Raw genomic sequence first — 13,936 nt, 5'->3', positions numbered from 1 at the left:
GTAATACAGGGAGGTAATACAGGAAAGAAAACATTTAATAGTGTTCCCTGTGCTTTCATGTTTCTTACATCATCTGAATTAGTTTCCTAGGGCTGATGTAATAAAGTACCACAAACTATGTGGCTTAAGCAGCAGCAACACATTGTCTCATAGTTCTGGAGGTCAGGATTTTAACCTTACCTCTAAATAAGTTAACATTCTCAGGTACTGGAAGTTAATACTTCAACATATTTTTTGAACAACACAATCCATGATGTTATTGCTATTCCGTCAGCAAAGCAAATTCTGGCTTGAACACGATGATTCAGGGGCATCAACACCTGTGCTTACTGAGTAGCAGACATAACATGCTTTCCTTGTCCTCACTGCTTTGGGCCTCCTTAAGCTCCCACACATTACCAATCCACAAAATTTTGTTTTCGTGACTCATCATGAACACTACATATAAATGCACTATTGAGAATTGTGGTGGACTCAGATACTGTGCATATCTCCTATGCTTACTTGTACGTTGTACTGTCTCATCGGACTTCAGTTACAAAACACAAGTTCCAAGAGAAAATTATTAAGAATTTTGTGGCATCATGGTTTCAGATAACCAAGTTATGCATTATTCCAACAACATGGACCACTTGCCCTTACTGATCTAGCTACTTCTGCTTTTGATAGTGCAACCTGTCAGCAACATAGACTAACAGCCCCAGTTAGATGTTACTACTTGAAGAGATGAACTGGCCATGATGGGAAGTATCTCAATTTGTTCTTACAGGAATAGACCACAATTTCAGCTATAATTTTGCCTTTGCTACCCACAGAGCTTCAGCTAGCACTCCTTGAAGGAACTTACAAATCTGATTCTCAAGCACAACATTTAAACGGGAAATCAATTCAACAGTGTAGAAGATACTGGATGGTCCTATGACCATGGGATCTATTGATCATATCACATACCCCTACCACCAGCAGCTCTGTCTAGAAGTATTAGAATAATAGAGTATTAGAATGGTATGTTTCAAAGACACACTGAAGTGTCATCTTGGAGGAAATAGCATGTAAATATTGGTTGCCATCCTCCAGGGCATAGTGTACACATAAAACTAAAGAGCATTGCATCAAAGGGTACTTTGTCTCCTATAGAAAGAATACGTGTGTTGGGGAAACTGAGGGCAGGGGCAAACTTGGCCAACTTATCACTTCTATTGACTCACTAAGGGACTTGTACTTCCTGTCCCTGTAACTCTGATCCTCAGAGTGTGCACTCTTACCTTGGGACAGATCAGGTTTCTTTGACTTAAAAGCTATGGCTGCTGGCTAGAAACTTTGGGCTCCTTATGTCCAGGGACCAATATGCAATAAGGGGAGTATTCATCTCAACAGAGGTAGTTGACCCTGATTAGGCAAAGGTAACTCTCTGTATTTACTCAGAAGTGGCACAGAGGTGCATATGTTAAATTCAGGCAAAAATCTCTTTTATCTCTTGGTATATCTTTGCCAACTGTGACTGTAAATGAACACCTGCAATAACTAATTCTGGAGAAAGGTTATCAGTTATTCAGATGCCTCTGAAATAAGGGTTTAGGTCAAACTATCAGGCAAACTACAGGGACTGGAAGAAGTGGTAGCTAAGGAGAGAATAATTTAGAATGAATAGTGGGAAAGAAAATGATGAGTATTATTTGCAGTCCCAAGACCAAATGCAAAGATGGGACTGTAATTCTTTTCACAAATCTCCTTGTTGCAGGTTTACTCTCAGACATGTAAATGCTCAGCTCAAACCTCCTTTCAGAAGAAAACTTAATGCTCTCTTGCAAGAAATGCAGTTAACTGTTAACTCAGTGTCCAATTTGGACTGTAAGCTAAGGCTATGCTCTTCTTGTGACAAACTGTAGCCCATAAAAGAGCAAGGCAGTGGATAAAAAAACAAACCAGTCATTTCTACCCTACTTGGGACTCCTCTAGTGAGCAGTCCTTCTCTGGGCCTCCTTCTTCATTTGGAAAGATTTGTTCAAGTATGCATTGCAGTCTGACAGTAACCCCTACCCAATCATACTTCTTTTTGCATCTTTCTCAGGCTTTTTTTCCCTATTAAAATTTTGGAGTCCTAACTCCATTTCAGTAACTGTTTCTAAGCAATTTCAGAAAGAGCCCAATTGAAATAGGCAAACTTATTTTTCAATGCCAATTCCAAGAATAAAGTAGTACCTGTAAATTAAGACTCCCTGAAATGATATCATGAAGCTGAAATTCGATATCATTATCAATCAGATCTTTTCCAGCATAGGATATATAATACTGCAAATAATCTTCTCACTTTGAAGCAGCAGCTTAGTTCTAGAAAAAACCATTTTCATTTGCTTCTTCAAAATTACCAGATATATTTTGGTGTATGAAAAGGTAATTCATGACTCAAGCAGAGGGCTAAAATTTCTATAGTGATATTTGAATATTATGTAATAGAAAGTAGGAGCAAGTGATAATGCTGATCTCTAAATCTCTTGATATTTTGATTGCTTATTGTGTGTGTGTATATATATATTAACTGGAGGGTAATACAATATGGCAATGAAAATGTGGTTGGTTCCTTCCGGTGGGTTCTTGGTCTTGCTAACTTCAAGAATGGAGCCGTGGACCTTGGCAGTGAGTGTTACAGCTCTTAAAGATGGTAGGTATGGAGTTTGTTCCTTTCGATGTGTCCGGAGTTTCTTCCTTCTGGTGGGTTTGTGGTCTCACTGACTTCAAGAATGAAATCTTGGACCTTCACGGCGAGTCTTAGAGCTCTTAAACATGGTGCAGACCCAAAGAGTGAGCAGCAGCAAGACTTACTGTGAAGAGCAAAAGAACAAAGCTTCCACAGCATCGAAGGGGACCTCAGCTGGGTGCTGCTTCTGGCTGGGGTGGCCAGCTTTTATTCCCTTATTTGGCCCTCCCCACGTCCTGCTGATTGGTTCATTTTACAGAGCGCTGATTGGTCCATTTTACAGAGCACTGATTGGTCCATTTTACAGAGTGCTGAGTGGTGTGCTTACAATCCTTTAGTTCAACACAGAGTGCTGATTGGTGCATTTTTACAGAGTGCTGATTGGTGTGTTTACATTCCTTTGGCTAAACACAGAGCGCTGATTGCTGCGTTTTTACAGAGTGCCGATTGGTAAGTTTACAATCCTTTAGCTAGACACAGAGCATGGATTGGTTCGTTTTTACAGAGTGCTGATTGGTGTGTTTACAATCCTTTAGCTAGACATAGAGTGCTGATTGGTGCGTTTATAATCCTCTGGCTAGACAGAAAAGTTCTCCAAGTCCCCACTCAACCCAGGAAGTCCAGCTGGCTTCACCTCTCAGTAATATGGTTATAAAAGGGCAAATTTAAAAATTAATTGATTGCATTATGACCCAAAGTCACTTTGTTCAATGAGGGAAATAAGTCCTAAGCTTTCCTTCATAATATAGTTCAAAGCTACTATAAGCTCAAATGCTCAGGGAAACTGAGGACTGTAGAATAGAAAATTAGCAGGGAAAAAAAGCTTAGGAATTTTTTTTTCTTCCCTTACTTTTTTTACTCTGTCCTATTTCTTTGACAAGAAGAGTTGAATTCCTCTCTTGAAGGTTTATAGCACTTGTGGGATTTGGGGTTTGAAAGCTAGGCCTCCTCCTTTTCCTCACATTTCCATTGGCTGCAGATGGTCGCTGCTGGTGGGAACACCAGATTACACACCACCACACCTTTCTTTCTTCTTGTATTTGGTAACTGACAAAAGGGGCAAGAATCCTGTGCTGGTGGCCATCATAGTAGCCTGACACAGCTCACTGAAAGTCAGGAGGTCGCTGAATTGTACTAACAGTACAACTTGAATACAGTGGAGAAAGACATTTCTGGAAGTAATTTTAACTCCTTTATGTGTGTCTTTAGAGCTGAGTAGTGTTTATCTTGGGGAAAGGATAAGGTCCTTCTTCAATAGCAAGCGCATAAATAGACTGATAAGGGGACGTGCAGAGTTGAAATTTCAGGAGCTCCCTGCTCCAAAAAGTCATTTGTTATTCTCTTTTCTTTGCAACAAGATTCAAGCAAAGTTACAACTATAATTGCAGAGTGAAGGAACTAAGTAATAGCATGTTCCAAAACTTCTTCTTTTAACTCATTATCATAGCCTGTGAAAGAGACACATAGTCATGAACATTCCCTGAGTATTATAGAAAACTAGATGAAGTGGTACAAGTTCTATAAACTCAATGTGCTTTTGTTTGTTTAATATTCGTAACTCTTTATTAAAACCCACTTTGTTGGTATGTCATCACTGACCATAATGATTTTTAGGATAGTATATTTCAGTCTTCAATAGAAATTTTACTTCTTAGAGATAGCAATTCGTCTTTTATTTCCTCTGCTGCAGGAATACTTAATTAATTAATACTTTTATTAATTATGGCAAAATCTAAATGTTAGAACTTAATATAGTATAGTCTAACATAATTTAATGTTAACATAATTCATTGCCTAGATGGTATAATGATCAGGAAGATTTAGAAAAGAAATGCAACTGAGGCTATTAGCTCACTTATTGATTTAATACTTGAAAACAAATGAATTGTTCAACAGGGGAAAATCAGAGATTTCCATGTAAAGTATTCTTTGGGAGTATAGTTGTTTTTTGGAGGCAAATATAGAAAGGAGGGAAAAAATAGCATGGTTTGTTTCTGAAGATTACATATCATGTATCTAGGTATTAGATTATAGAGTTTTCATAAGATAACTATTAATCAAAGTGCATAAACAGTTGCATGGAACCCCAAAATCTCAGTGCCAGGAGAGCCTCATAGACGGGTTTCATGCATACATTTTTCTTGGTGTTTATTCCCAAGATCAAATGCGACTCTATAGGTTTCTCTTCTTGCCAATACAGCTACATGCAGCCTGCGGCAGGTCCCTGAGCAGTATTGATGATATTGGTCTCTGAGCTTTAAAATAGAATTCTACATTTAAATGTCAGCTCTTAGATGCTTACTTAGACTTTCTTGAAGCAAGTTATTTCATTGCCATAAGGCGGGATGGACATACCAGACCCCCTTTAATGGAAGTGCTATGGGTAGATTGAGAAAAAGACCAACACCAAGAAAATTTTACTTCTTGTTAGAACTTTGGCTGCTTTACTAGAGAAATATTCTAGGAAAGAAAAATCTGTACCAACAGATAAGAGTCTTATGAGAATCCTGGAAGCTCCTCTCATAGGTGGTTTGCCCTTAGGCATTAGAGTTGCTGAGTGATTTGCAGATGGCTCCTCAACTTTTAATTCAAAGGTAATATTTTGTTTTCAGTCTTCCTTTCTTGGTCTCAAGTGAGTCTTTATAAAAGAGAATTAAAGGACCTAGTCTCACTGTGTAAAAACACATTTTTGGCATGTATCAGGGGTCCAGCACTATAAACAGTCATGATCCTTATTTATACGGATATTGGTCTTGCCACTGGTATTCTAATGATTAGGGCCTCATGTCAAGGTTTGTACAGGACAATTTTCTGTGTATAACAAATACCTAACAAACTAAAATCGGAATTGTAATAACCCATAAAAATACATATTATAGCATAGGAAAGTATTCACAATGAAAAATGTGTATGTCCCCTCAAAGCAGATGGTATAATCCCAGGAGGCAGACAAACGGGTGCATAAACAAGATAGTGATTGTGAAGGAAGCATGCACTAAAGTGAGTATGGTGCTTCGAGATCCTGTGAGATTCCCAAACCAAAATGATTGGGATTTTGGCGTTTACCTGCTATGCCTAAAGACATGAAACCTTCCCATGATAGGAAGGTGGATGACACCGAGCCACTCCCTAGTCATCAGGGTAAAAGTATGCTCTAACAGAAATTTATGTTTGCATAAAGTTTGCCTGAATTTCTTGGATGCCTTCCAAACATTAATAAGACTATATTATAGAGGCAAACATTGAAATGGATTGGATGGTGGAAGCCTGACAAGTGTTCTTGGGAGATAGACAACTCTGCCCCAGGGTGGGCCAGGCATTCTAAGAATCTAATCACAACCTTTCCACTCTGGCTTAAGATAACTAAATGAATCAAGAGTTTGTTTTCTACTCAGTCTGACTTTCCCATAATCTGCCCAAAGAACTGCTGTTTTATTTTAGGTAAAAATAACCATAGGCATAATAACATTTGCCTTTACGAGTTTAGGAAAGTGAAAAGTATATTTAAAATTGAGTCATAATATATGTCACATGAATATACAGAAAAAAACTGGTAGTAGTTGGTGAATTAATTAGAGATTCAAGACCTACATAGTATCTGTCGCTCTCAGGTAATATTTTACAGAGTGAAACCGTAACATACCAACTTATTAAAATTATGACTACCTTCATCCATTGTGGGTTTGTTTTATCAACTCATATTTAAAATCTGGAAATTCTTTTAATTCTATAAACTATTAAAATACCTGGCTTTAATCCAGGAGGTCAGTAGGTCTAATACTGGGCTACTATGTTGAGAGTGGGAAATTATTGGTAAATTCTAATATTGAGCATAAAAAATCATGTGCACCAATTTAACTAAGCCCTCAGTTTACCACTGTGAGGGCCAAAATCTACAAAGCTGTGTACCTCCTAACCATTGGCTGAAGTAAAATGGTCCACCTCAGAAAATATATAGAAATAGGAGTAAAACCTTAAAGGTCATGGTTTTCATTTTGATGCCATTTGGAGATTATTTTAATATGGGTCAAATTAAAAGAAAGCATTTTTTTCCTCTGGGCATGGTGGTTCATGTCTGTAATTCCAGCACTTAAAAGAGGCTGAGGCAGGCGGATCACTTGGGGTCAGGAGTTTGAGACCACCCTCAACATGGTGAAACTCTGTCTCTACTAAAAATATAAACATTAGCTGGGCATGGTGGTACACATCTGTAATTCTAGCTAGTGGGGAGGCTGAGGCAGGCAAATCACTTGAACCCAGGAGGTGGAGGTTGCAGTGAGCTGAGATTGCACCACCGCACTTGAGCCTGGGTGGGAGGGCAGGAGTCAATCTCAAACAAAACAAACAAACAAACAAAAAATAAATAAATAAGAAAGAAAACATTTTTGCTGTAATACTTTTTAAAATATCACGATAGAATATAGTTTTTTTTGTTTTTTTTGTTTTTTTTTTTTTGAGATGGAGTCTGGCTCTGTCACCCAGGCTGGAGTGCAGTGGTACAATCCCAGCTCACTGCAACCTCCACTTCCCGGTTCAAGCGATTCTCCTACTCAGCCTCCCAAGTAGCTGGGACTACAGGCGCCTGCCACCACGCCTGACTCATTTTTGTATTTTTAGTAGAAATGAAGTTTCACCATGTTGGCCAGGCTGGTCTCAAACTTCTGACCTCAGGTGAGCCACCCCCCTCGGCCTCCCAAAATGCTGGGATTACAGGTATGATCCACCGTGCCCGGCCATGAATATAGTTTTAAATTAAATTTACCTCTGGGGAAAAAATAGTAAAGAATATAAAACTTGTTCCCGAAAGGCAGCAGGAAAATTCCATGTGGCTGGGATGTTTGGACACTTGTCATCATCTGGGTGTTATTATTTTACTTGTGGCCTGTTGTTGATGAGTCAGATGGGCACCAAGTCCTTTCTGATTGTCTTGAAAGATGGGAGGCAATAAAAGTTTTTGTTTTGCTTTGGGTTTTGTTTTTTGTTTTGTCTTTTATCCTCTAAAACAGTATTTCTCAATGTGTGTACCCTTGAATTTTTTGAAAGGATAATTGTTCACTGTAATATGCATTGCATGATGTTTCATACGTCTGGTATTTACCTATTAAAATTCTGATAGCTGGTTCCCATGTTTTTAAGAAAAAATTTTAAAGCACCTCTAAACATTTCCAAATGCCCCTAGGAAGGTTGAGAACTACTATGAGGTTTGCACTCATCTGTTCCCAGTGAATGAAAACTTGAAGGGTGAAGTGGGCCATGTGACCCTTGGAGAACCTAGCCTTTCAGCTAAGATGCTTTGGCCATTTTCCAGATGAACATTTTTGTGTTCCTCTAGGAAAAAGTTAGGCTTGAAAAAAAATTACTGGAAGGGAATTGTAGAAAAAGACCTAGGCCATTCAATTCCCAAGGGAGAGGAAGAAATGTCATGGAGAGCAGTTCATTTCCACATTTTCTAACTTGTGCAACCTGTAATACTTAACCAAAAGATGAGCAGGAAGTGGCCTTCCAGCATTACAAACTACAACAAACACTTACATTTGAGCACCATGATCACTGTCCATTGTTTCAAAACTAAAAAAGAGGACAGGTCGGCCGAGCGCAGTGGCTCACGCCTGTAATCCTAGCATTTTGGGAGGGTGAGGAGGGCAGATTGCCTGAGCTAGGAGTTTGGAACCAGCCTGGGCAACACGGTGAAACCCTGTCTCTACTAAAAATAGAAAGAAGCTTGCTGGGTGTGGCGGCGTGCGCCTGTAATCCCAGCTACTCAGGAGGTTGAGGCAGGAGAATTGCTTGAACCAGGGAGGTGGAGCTTGTGGTGTGCCAAGATCACACCACTGTACTCCACACACCAGCCTGGGGGCAGAGCAAGGCTCTGTCTCAAACAAAAACAAAACAAAACAAAGCAAAACAAAACAAAACAAAACAAAAAAAAGAGAGAACAAGTCACCTTGCATTCCTTGAGCAGATGTCAACACGTTTTTCTGCAAAAGTCCAGATGCAAATATTTTAGGATTTGTGAGACAAACTTTTTTGTCACAACTACTCTACTCTACCATTCTAGTTCAATGAAGCCAAAGATGGTATATAAGTGAATGGAATGGCGTGTTCCAATAAAACCTTATTTACAGGCTGGGTGCAGTGGCTCACGTCTGTAAACCCAGTGTTAGGGTCACCCCAACCAGACTGTTTCCCCTCCCTTCCCATAGGTCTTACAGTGCAGTCCTTTGTGACCTCCGCATAGCTCTCCCAGGGCTAAAGACAAACTCCCCTTCACTGACCCCTCCAGTAACTGTTTGTCTAGGCAGTTACAGGATGCAGTTAACATGTCTGCTCACCTCGCATAACAAAGCTGGCAAAAACATCTCCAGGGTGCAGTCAAGATGCCTGCACCCCCGACTCAGCCCCCCACTCAGCCCTCCTGCACACCCAGCTCAGCTTCCCCATCCCGACTCAGCCCTCCTGCACACCCAACTCAGCTCCCCCACCCTGACCCATTTCCTCACCCTATGAAGCCCTGTTGTAGTCTGTAAGCGGGGCTGCCTCCTCTGCTTTTGTCAGGAGGTAGCCCGGCAGGACTGACAATAAATCAGTTTGCCTGAACTTAGGTTTACTGGCCTCATTCCTTTCTCGGATGTCCTTCCAATTATCCCTTACACCCAGCACTTTCAGAGGCCAAGGCAGGCAGATCACCTGAGGTCAGGAGTTCCAGACCAGCCTGGCCAACATGGTGAAACCTCATCTCTACTAAAAATACAAAAATTAGCCAGGCATGGTGGCAGGTCCCTGTAATTCCAGCTACTCGGGAGGCTGAGGCAGGAGAATCGCTTGAACCCGGGAGGCAGAGGCTGCAGTGAGTCGAGATGGTGCCACTGCACTCCAGCCTCAGTGACAGAGCAAGACTCCATTTCAAAACATAAAACAAACAAACAAACAAAAAACCCTTATTTACAGATATATATTTTATGTCACAAAATATTATTTACTAAGTTAATATTTTATATGTTTCAAAAATGTAAAAACTATTCCTAATTTTCTAGACCCACCCTACAAAAACAGGCAACAGGCCAGATACAACCCACGAGCTATAGTTTAACACCTGACCTTGAATGGCCACCCATGGACTAGGCTTAGCCAAGTTCATCAGCTCAGGTGCCACTATTGTGCAAGATACTTTGCTGTATTTGAAAGATAAAGGAGAAAGAAAGGGATTCGGGATCCCTAGTAACATCGAGTCTAAAGAATAGCTGATGTCAATAAAGAGCTATGTATACAATGTGGTGTGGGTATTTTAATCTTTCACTTTTGCACACAAGAAAATTTTACCCATTTGAACATCTTAACAAATTTCTGTCTCTCATCAAAAAAATGAGAGAAATGGTGTGGACAAAGCTATTTGTCTCTTGAAGTTAGGGATCTTTCATTGACGTACTTAGAAAAATATTTACTTGTTACAGTACTTAGAAGCAAAGAGAAGTATCTCACAGGTTTTTAGCCAAAAATTTAGCTGAAATATTGTGGTGTGTAGGGTTAATTTCAAGTTAAATGCTGTATTGTGTTTTGTTGACTGAGACATATATTCACCAAAATAGCTTATCTTCCAAGTCTCTGCTTTTCTTAAATTTTTTAACTATGTATTATTTTTCTTCTTAGGAGCAATGACATTCTCTTTTAAAAGTCCACTTCAAACCTGTTGCAATTATGATACTCATACCTACTCTCAAAAAGTTAATAAAACAGGTGAGAGAATAATAAACTAAATACTTCAAATGTTTATTAAAATGGTCAGTATGGTTACACGAGAACCCTCTATACTAATTCTGTTCCTTTTCTATAAGTTTGAAAACTTTTTTTTTTTTTGAGATGGAGTCTCACTCTGTCGCCCAGGCTATAGTACAATGGCATCATCTCTGCTCACTGCAACCTCCATCTCCCAGGTTCAAGCGATTCTCCTGCCTCAGCCTCCTGAGTAGCTGTGACTACAGGCACATGCCACCCCACCCGCCTGGCTAATTTTTGTATTTTTAGTAGAGACAGGGTTTCACTATGTTGGCCAGGCTGGTCTCGACCTCCCAAAGTGCTGGGATTATGGGTGTGATCCTCCATACCCAGCCATTTGAAAAGATTTTAATATAAAAATTAAAAAGAAAAACATATGGTCTCTTTGTCTTCTTTCTCTCTTATTCCTTTTAATATAGTAGTTTATTTAATCTTGTTCATTTTTGGCCTAAATGTCCATCACCATATCACAAATTACTTCAATATTAGGAATTCTCATTTTTCTTTTTATCTCATGTACTCTCTTCTCTCAATATCTAGACTAATTTCCTCTAAATACTGCATGTGTGTTGAAATGCTTCTTTGATTGCCTGGCTCTTCACCCAGACTGACCCTCACCACCAAACACTTTTACCTGCTGCTTATATAAATGCATCAATGTCTTGTCCTATTTCCTCTCTCATCTCTCTCTTACTACAATATATTTTTCTTAACATCCTTTTGGCCTAAATCTTTCTTACCTATATGTCAAAGCTCTATTTCTTAAACAAAGTATTTCCTTAGTTCAAAGGTAATTTTGTAAAGGGTAAAGTTATGATTCATTCAAACATAAAATGACTACAGGCCAAATATTTTATTTACTTATTAAACAATAAGGCAGCCATGAGGCTGTAACAAGTAATTTACAGAAGAATCCAGAGAGGAGATGCACATATGCAATAAGAAATGTTAAACTAGTTGCTAATAGAAGTAAAAATTCAATATTTATAAGACAATAATGAAACTGCCTTTGCAAAAATTATAACTGAGACAATTATTACAGTGAAAGAGATCTGACCTCACTGATTCCATCTTGCTTCTAACCTCCAAGCCATCTTTCTTCATTCCTGGACATAGGCCAGACTAACTCTGGGAGGAACTTAGTTCTTTTGGTTCAGCTTTATTTCAGACAAAAACACTCCTTTCCCTAAACAAACCCCCTTCCTTCCTGGGGACTAGACTGCCTTTGTAGGACTAACAAATTAGTCACAAGATGAGAAATTGTGGTTTAGGAGTCATGCACCTGGAGGCTGCAAGATTCCAAACCTCTCCAAATTGCTTCTGGGGATAATATCACTATTGTAAAACCAAAGATGAGTGCTTGAGATATTTTGCAGATCCTGCACTCCATGGATCAGCTGGCACAACCTGGATGGAAAAACTGGCTCATCTCGTCCTGTGGCCCCCACCCAGGAACTGACTCAGTGTAAGAGGTCAGCTTCCACTTCCTATGATTCCATCTCCAACCTGACCAATCAGCATTCTCTACTTCCCGAGCCCCTACTCACTAAATTATCTTTTAAAACTCTGATCCCCAAATTCTCGGGGAGACTGATTTGAGTAATAATCAAACTCCAATCTCCTGCACAGCCAGCTCTGTATGAATTACCCTTTCTCTATTGCAATTCCCCTGTCTTGATAAATTGGCTCTGTCTAGGCAGCCAGTAAGGTGAACCTGTTGGGCAGTTACAATAATCAATTGGAAATATGTTAGACAAAGTTCATTCCCCTCACTAGGAATAATTTGCATTATTGTGAGTTATTATTTATCGAGTTGTAAAATATCTTAAAGGCAATGAATGTGGCATACCCAGGGAATCAGATAACCCACGTGATTGCATAAAACAGAATGCTCAGTAATCTTTCTGTGTATGTGCCCATTTCAAGGTCTTTCACAATTTTTCCTGACACTGAGTCACTTCTGATTTTCTTCCTTCCTTTTAACATGTTGCCTGTAGCATGTACAGCAGTTTTGGTTCATCCCCTTCATACCTCCAGGGAGCTCGTAGGCCAGCAGCTGTGGCATCCCCTGGGAGACTGGTAGAGCACACATTCTCAGGCCCTGCTCCAACCTCCTGAATTAAAACCTGCATTTTAACAAGATCATCAGGTAACTTACCTGAACATTAGAGTCTTGGAAACAGTGGCCTATACTACATTAATTAATGCTACTTACAAGCTGATGGCCTTGCATTATTCACTATTTTGTTACTATATCTTATGTTTCTTCATTTCCAAAATCTTTAGATTATAGCTTTAAGCAAATAAGGGAATTGAATCAAATTAATTAATTAAATTTTTTTCCCAAAATGAGGCAGATGCTGCCATTGTTTTCCATTACTAAAGGGTCTTAAATGGCTTTAAAATGTACCTGTCCTCTGACACTTGCGGAGGCTGCAAGTCATAGCTGACCTCATATTGTACTGGAAAAATGAATAATGGAATTTTTTTTATTCCTTGAAAGGTTTAAGAAATGTGCTATAATGCATTTTATATATAAATAAAAGACGTATCAAATAGTAAGGGAAGAAAGATCAAGTAGGTATTTTACTCATTAAAGTTCCCAAGTAGGAAAAACTGTGTCTTGTTTTACTTAATGTATACAATGTTCTCAACAGTGCTATGTTCCTGAACGCATTAAACAAAGAGTTTTGATCTCCCAGCCTCAGCAAGTCTGAACTGAGTCGATTCCACAGATGAGCAAAATATACTTTAACAAGATTTATGGTGCTGTCTCTGGCAGCACATGCACTAAAAAATCAGAATGATACAGAGATTAGCATGGCCCCTGCACGATGATGCCATGCAAATTTATGAAATATTCCATAATTTTTTGAAGAACAAAACTTGCTTTCTGACTGATTGCCTTGAAGGAAAAAAAAAGAACCTATTTTTTTGGATTATTTACTAATCACACCACACAAGCATTTATTTTAGTACATTTTATTTTTTTAATAAAATTGCTAATTGCAAAGCTTTGTATTAAAATAAATAAATAATAAAATAAAAATAAATACTAAAAAGAGATTTATGAAGCGAAACTAAACTTCTCAAAACCATCCAATATGCTCTTGTTAGGCTTAGGCATATTATTACTCAGGCTAATTATATTAGCAAAAAAAGTTAGAGGAATAAATATCCATTTATATTTTCACACAGGAACACATTACAATGAGTCGTTCTGGTTGAAAAGTAAGCATTTTTTACCATGAAAAAATATTACATTTATTTTTAGTGTATCAGAGGTTCAGCTGAACTTTCTCATGTAATTTGTTAATTAGTAATCAAAGCTATTTCAAATTATGTTTTTTCCCAAAACAATTAAACCATAATTTCTTTTTAATTATACATTTTTATATATATCCATAAATGGGTAGCTCATATATTTTTATTTAGGGAAATATTTTTATATAGGAAAAACTTCTT

The 13,936-nt window shown here is 38.6% G+C and overlaps 1 non-coding gene across 1 annotated transcript; it reads left to right on the top strand.

The window, feature by feature from the left end:
• Positions 1-13,237: 13,237 nt before the first annotated feature.
• On the top strand, positions 13,238-13,343 carry LOC112436972 (U6 spliceosomal RNA). The gene has a single exon (XR_003025635.1). It is a non-coding gene; the product is annotated as a U6 spliceosomal RNA (small nuclear RNA).
• Positions 13,344-13,936: the final 593 nt, after the last annotated feature.

The sequence above is a fragment of the Pan paniscus genome, chromosome 14, assembly GCF_029289425.2.
Source record: "Pan paniscus chromosome 14, NHGRI_mPanPan1-v2.0_pri, whole genome shotgun sequence".
Lineage (NCBI taxonomy): Eukaryota > Metazoa > Chordata > Mammalia > Primates > Hominidae > Pan > Pan paniscus.
The sequence above is the reverse complement of the archived record's forward strand: the minus strand, read 5'-3'. Positions and strand labels throughout refer to the sequence as shown.